At 53.3% G+C, this 6553-nt stretch overlaps 1 non-coding gene across 1 annotated transcript; it reads right to left on the reverse strand.

Moving 5' to 3' along the window:
- Positions 1-6482: 6482 nt before the first annotated feature.
- On the reverse strand, positions 6483-6553 carry TRNAG-GCC (transfer RNA glycine (anticodon GCC)). The gene has a single exon. It is a non-coding gene; the product is annotated as a tRNA-Gly (tRNA).

The raw sequence follows: 6553 nt of genomic DNA on the forward strand, positions 1-6553 counted from the left end.
GAGAATGGAGGAGAAGGGATTGCGGTGTGGCCATCCCCCCAGGAGGTCATTTCTCGCTTTCTGTCTCTCTGTCTCTCTCTGTCTTTCTGGCGAGTGGAAGCACCCTATAAACAAAAACTGCTCCAAATAAATAAATAAAATTAAAATAAATAAAAATTATTAATTTTCTTCAGAGGTTTTTGCCTCAGGGCACCGGTGCTCGCCAGACAGAGCAAGACAGAGAGTGAAAGGGGAAGTGAGAAATCACCACCCCCCCCATGGAGGATGGCTACTCTACAGTCTCTTCTCCATTGTCTTCCTGGTATCTTTGGCATGCATGCACACACATGCGCCTAGTGTGAATTCCAAGCCACCAGGTCCAGGACTTGAACCGGGGTCAGTCATGTGGGAGTCCAGCAATGTAACCGCTACATCTGCCGGCCCCCAAAATTTATTAATTTTTTTCTTTTTTTAAATTAAATTTTATTATCATAATTTTTATGTTACATTTAATCACATATATCTTTACAATGTATTACATTTCTTTTTCCAGCGCAATTAGCATACATATCAGTCAAGACAAAGACATTACTATCTGCATTATCATCAGATAGCTTCTCATCATTTTTTTCAGTTTATTATTATTACTATTATTATTATTTATTCTCATAATTTCTTAAACATTCAATCACTGTATATCATTTGGCTTGTAAAGAGAATTTACCCAACATGAAAAAATTACTAATAATTTTCAAATTAAGGTGCTGGACTCCTACATGGTCAACTGTGATTCAAGTCCCGGACCCGGTGACTTGAAACTCACGCCAGGCACGTGTGCATGTGTGCCCAAGGTCCCAAGAGGAGAATGGAGAAGGGATTGCGGCATGGCCATACCCCCAGGGAGTGAGTTCTCACTTTCTGTCTCTCTGTCTTTTTCTGTCTCTAAGGTTAAGTGTACATTCTCTGTAGCAAAAGTCTCTAAAAAATAATTTATAATTTTAAGAGTCGGCCCCACAGCACAGCAGTTAAGCACTGTGCATGGGGAACAGGATCCCACATGGCCTACCACAGCTCTGATCTCAGCCCTGCAGCTTGCAAATGCACCGGGCACAAGCTTGTGCATGCTCAGAAATCTGGTATGCTGGAGAAAGGGTGAGGAAAGGGTTGCAGCATGCCCCTGCCCACTGTGGTGCTCTCCCTCTCTCCCTCTCTCTCCCTCTCTCTCTTTCTCTGGTAAGTGCACATGTCCTCTGGCAACTAAAAAAAGAGAATTTAAAGATGGCGACAGCAGAGCATAGAGTAAGTGCAAGTCCGTGTGCACATGAGCCCCGCACAGGTTGCACACCCACACAGCCCTCCTGGCCCTTGGGAATTAGGAATGGAGTCTCGCTGTTCCTGCCATCACTGTACGCCAGGTCCTGGTACCTTAGAGTCCTGGCTCATGGCTGTGCTCGGGGACTCCCTCAGTCCCACTAGCAGCCGGGAGGTTCTCCCCTCCACCCCAGGTGTGATGCCAAACACTGGCGCAGAAACCCCTTTCCTGAGCAGGGTGGGGGACTCTGCCAGCTCCAATGGCCGGCAGCTGCCCGTCCAGGCCCCAAGAGAATCGGGCTGGGCTGATGCTGGTGCACCCTCTAGACCCCTCTCTGACCAGACCATAAGGAGAGGGGGTGTCCAGTGTCCTTGGCCTCCTCTAGGTTGCCCTAAGCCTTCACTCACAGTTTCTGCTCGGCACATTGAATTCAGCCAGCCCGCACATATGACACCAGGGATGCCAGCATGCCACCCGTCTGGACACAGATGTGACCCTTTAGCTAGCAGCAGAGCCAGTGTAACCAAAACAGGGACAGGGGACAATGCCCTCTCGGAGCCCCACTCTCTACTTCCTTGGGCAGGGACGCCCATTAGGAATGGTCTGCAGCATTTGGAATTCCTTTGGATCTTCTTCTCAAAAATATTTCCTGCTAACTCTTAGCTTGTACATTTAATTGGTCACTATAAAATTCCACCTTCAATCTTCTTAAAAAAAATAGGTGGAGGGTTCCTAATTTGAATTTTGAGTCTGTCATATTCACTTCAATAGAATTTCATCAAATATGCTGGCTTCTCTGATCTGCCATCTTTCTCTGGTAAGTGCACATGTCCTCTGGCAACTAAAAAAAGAGAATTTAAAGATGGCGACAGCAGAGCATAGAGTAAGTGCAAGTCCGTGTGCACATGAGCCCCGCACAGGTTGCACACCCACACAGCCCTCCTGGCCCTTGGGAATTAGGAATGGAGTCTCGCTGTTCCTGCCATCACTGTACGCCAGGTCCTGGTACCTTAGAGTCCTGGCTCATGGCTGTGCTCGGGGACTCCCTCAGTCCCACTAGCAGCCGGGAGGTTCTCCCCTCCACCCCAGGTGTGATGCCAAACACTGGCGCAGAAACCCCTTTCCTGAGCAGGGTGGGGGACTCTGCCAGCTCCAATGGCCGGCAGCTGCCCGTCCAGGCCCCAAGAGAATCGGGCTGGGCTGATGCTGGTGCACCCTCTAGACCCCTCTCTGACCAGACCATAAGGAGAGGGGGTGTCCAGTGTCCTTGGCCTCCTCTAGGTTGCCCTAAGCCTTCACTCACAGTTTCTGCTCGGCACATTGAATTCAGCCAGCCCGCACATATGACACCAGGGATGCCAGCATGCCACCCGTCTGGACACAGATGTGACCCTTTAGCTAGCAGCAGAGCCAGTGTAACCAAAACAGGGACAGGGGACAATGCCCTCTCGGAGCCCCACTCTCTACTTCCTTGGGCAGGGACGCCCATTAGGAATGGTCTGCAGCATTTGGAATTCCTTTGGATCTTCTTCTCAAAAATATTTCCTGCTAACTCTTAGCTTGTACATTTAATTGGTCACTATAAAATTCCACCTTCAATCTTCTTAAAAAAAATAGGTGGAGGGTTCCTAATTTGAATTTTGAGTCTGTCATATTCACTTCAATAGAATTTCATCAAATATGCTGGCTTCTCTGATCTGCCAAGACTTGAGGCTGCCTCTGCCCATGAGTACTTGAGCCCCATGGGCGTGCTGAGTGGGGCTGCTACATCCTATCCAGGACCCTCACCTTTCTGGGGTGCTTTTCTTTTGAGTTCAAGGTAAACCGTGGTCTTGTGTCTGGGAGGCTTTCTGTCAGAGGGCAAGGACTTCATGAGCTTTAACTGATTCTGTGACAGGTGCCTGCTCCACCCCTCCCGGCTGCCCTGGCGGGCTCCGCAGCAGCCCAGGCTTAGCACAGGGGCAGGTGTGGGGCGTGGGCCTGGCGGCCAGTGGGCAGGCGCCTGGACAGAGGCGCTCTGTCCTGGGTGGACAGTAGGACACTCCGGCATCGACCCAGAGCAGGGCTGCCTGTCTCCACAGAGGACACGAGGACCACAGGCAACCCCTCCTGTCTTTTGAAGGAACCTCCCCAGACTCCAGGGACTGAGCAGTGGTTGGTATGGATCTGACTGTGGGTTTGGAACTGAAGGAAATAATAGCGCGCCCTTCCCCACCTTCAGGACATTTTTTGGGGGGCGGGGGGAGGTTTTTGCTATAGGGCATGCACACTCACCAGAAAGAGAGAGACAGAGAGATATAAAGCGAGAAATCACCCCCCAGGGGGGATGGCCACACTGCAATCCCTTCTCCTCCATTCTCCTCTTGGGATCTTGGGCACGCACGCACACGTGCCTGGTGAGTTTAAGCTACCGGGTCTGGGACTTGAACCTCAGTTAGCTACATGGGAATCCAGCGACATAGCCATTACGCAAACTGCTGGTCCCAGGACTTCCAGGGTGACCCCTGGAGCTGAGCCTGGCCCAGGCAGACCAGGCCTGTCGGTGCTAGCCCAGCCTGCCCATTGCTAACGGGTGCCCTGCCTTTCCCCCAGAGCCGAGCAGCTGAGGCAGCCAGAGAGCATGTGCCGTGCACACCTTCCATGGCCTCGTGCTCTGGCCCTGTCCCCTGCTCTGTCTTTAGGTATAGACATGGCGCGAGAGCCCAGGCCCCGCCCTGTCTGGCCAGGCCAGAAGAGGCAGCCAGGTACAGCCGTCTTCTGGTAAGTCTGTCCAGGGTGGCTTGCCTGCCAGGGGGAGAGGCTGGCTGCGGGCTTGTTTGTGGCTCTGGGTTTTGCTGGGACAGGACAAGGACCCTGGGAAGCTCTGGAAACGTGCTCCTGTGACTCAGGCTGTTCGGGTCCTCCCTGGCAGCAGCCTCTGTCTGTAAACTGAGGGGTTGGTTGACCCAGGGCATTCCAAGGACACTCCTGGAACCAGGGCTAGGGCCCTCTGTGGGGGGCATACCTGTGGGCACTTGGGGGCTCTTCCCGGAGAGACATTTGAGAAGTAGCAAATGGGAATCTTTCTGGGTGGTATCTTGCCTTATTGGGAAGCCAGAGCAATTGTAAGGACAGATTTAAACATTTTCGGAAAGCACTCCCAACTTCTTCCACTTTCCTAGGCGTACTCAGGGTGTGCGTGAGCCACCTGCCTGCCTGACCCCAGCTGCTGGCTTTGCTGTGGCCACCTGGGTGGGCAAGCGGGGAGGTGACTGCTGTTAGGAACGGCCACGGTGCCCGTTCCTTTGGGGTTTTGCCCTCCCTCATCTCCTCTGAGGTGGGACAGCAGGGCTGGGGCCTGGGCTGCTCTTGCCTCCAGGTTGAACTCTAGGGAGATTAGGCCAGTCCCTTCGTCTGTCCCAGCAGCAGCCCGAGCGGGTCGTTCTCTGGTTTCTGGCATTTCGAGCTGCAGAGTAGATGTTACTCCCGAACGAAGCCCACTCCTCACTGGGTCGCGATGACACAGGACTGCATGGAAAATGAGAAAGCAAGTCACCAAATCTGGGACCTGAACTGTGATCAGCCATGTGGGAGTTCAGGGCCTTACCCACCACGCCAGCTGCTGGCCCCTCACATATGTTTTAAACGGACCATTTGTTTTAGTTGCCACCTGCCAGCCCCGGCATGTATTTCAAGCCAATGTGTCCAAGATTTAAACTGGACATCCCCAGTCACCGTCATGGACAGTTCGGTTCCCTCAACCCCTAGGCCACAGGGCTAGCCCCTCAATGTGTCTTGTTTTGTTTTGTTTTGGTCATAGGGCCTATGTGCTCACCAGAGCCAGAGAGACAATGAGAGGGAAAGTGACTAAATCCCCCAGAGGGGATGGCCACATCACAATCCCTTCTCCTCCTGGGATTTTGGGCATCCCTACACCCGTCATATACAATGTGATTTTCAAGCTGCCAGGTCCAGGACTCAAACCATGGTCTGTCATGTGGAAGTCCAGCACCGTAACCACCACACCACCTGCTGGTCCCTCCATGTCCCATTTTTGAGGCCAGGTGAGTCCTTCTTCCTCCTTCAGTTCTAGTCGCCTTCAGCAGCTTTCATATTTCCTGTCCCATTCCCCATGCCCAGCAGGCTTGGCTCCGGCCTTCCCAGCTCACCCTGGGTGCTTTTTTTTTTGGCAGGTGGGGGTGGGGGTTTGCATCTGGTGGTGATGGCTGTCCCAGGACTCAGACCCACTCACAGGGACCCCGATATTCCAGATCTGGGCAGACGAAGGCAGAGGGTATTCCAGTGCAGGTACCGAGTGCTTCCCAGAGGCCGGATCAGCATGGATGGGGACTGTGACGATACCTCTAGTCCCGTCATGTCCCCAAGGATAAACGGGGAGGATGGGGCGGTGGCGAGCACTAAGTTGCTGGTTGTCTTCCCATGAGAGCTGACCAAGCCCAAGCTTGATTGAGGCCTCGCAGTGGAATTCGGGGCTGGCTCCATGGCCCTGTGGTTAGGAGAGCCAGGTCCCACATGGCCGACCACGGGGTTGGAGTCTTCGTCTCTGCCCTCCCAAAACACACCTGGTGCATGTGCGTGGGCGCACGGGACCCTATAGGGTAAAGCAGTCGAGAAGGGATTGCTGGGGTGTGTGGAGTATGTGCGTGCGCATGAGTGCTTGTGTGTGTGTGTGCGTGCGCGCTCTTTCCCTCTCCCTGGGTCTCTCTGGTGAACATGTGCATCCTCTGGGAAATTTTAAAAAAGGGGCTATAGAGGGGAAGGTTGTGGTGGAAGGACCAGTCCTCTCAGGCACACCCCTGCTGCCCACAGCCTGGCCTGAATGGCCTCTGCCCCTAGAGCCATGTCCACTGTGGGTGTGGGGGTATCAGTCCCAGGTTTGCACACTGCAACCGGTGGTGATGGGAGGGTGACGCCGCGACCCCTGCCCTAGTCAACCAGGCTGCTGACCTTGGGGAGAAAAGGGCAAGACCCGCCTGGGGCACAAGCCTCAGCCTGGTAAGGGAAGGCAGATCAGGGAGGCCCCCAGCTCTGGAGGGACCCCCTACTTTCAGAAGTTGTGGCTCCAGTGGTGCCTGCATCTCAATTTTGGCAGCGTCGCGGTTCATCTCTGCCTACCCATAAAAATACACTTAAAACGAACATTTTTGGAAACAAAAATGAAGTAACATATGGGAAAACAAAAACTACCTTTTGCATTGGCCGGGAATCGAACCCGGGCCTCCCGCGTGGCAGGCGAGAATTCTACCACTGAACCACCAATGC

This window comes from Tupaia chinensis, unplaced genomic scaffold (genome assembly GCF_000334495.1).
Source record: "Tupaia chinensis unplaced genomic scaffold, TupChi_1.0 Scaffold000355_1, whole genome shotgun sequence".
In the NCBI taxonomy this organism is placed as follows: domain Eukaryota; kingdom Metazoa; phylum Chordata; class Mammalia; order Scandentia; family Tupaiidae; genus Tupaia; species Tupaia belangeri.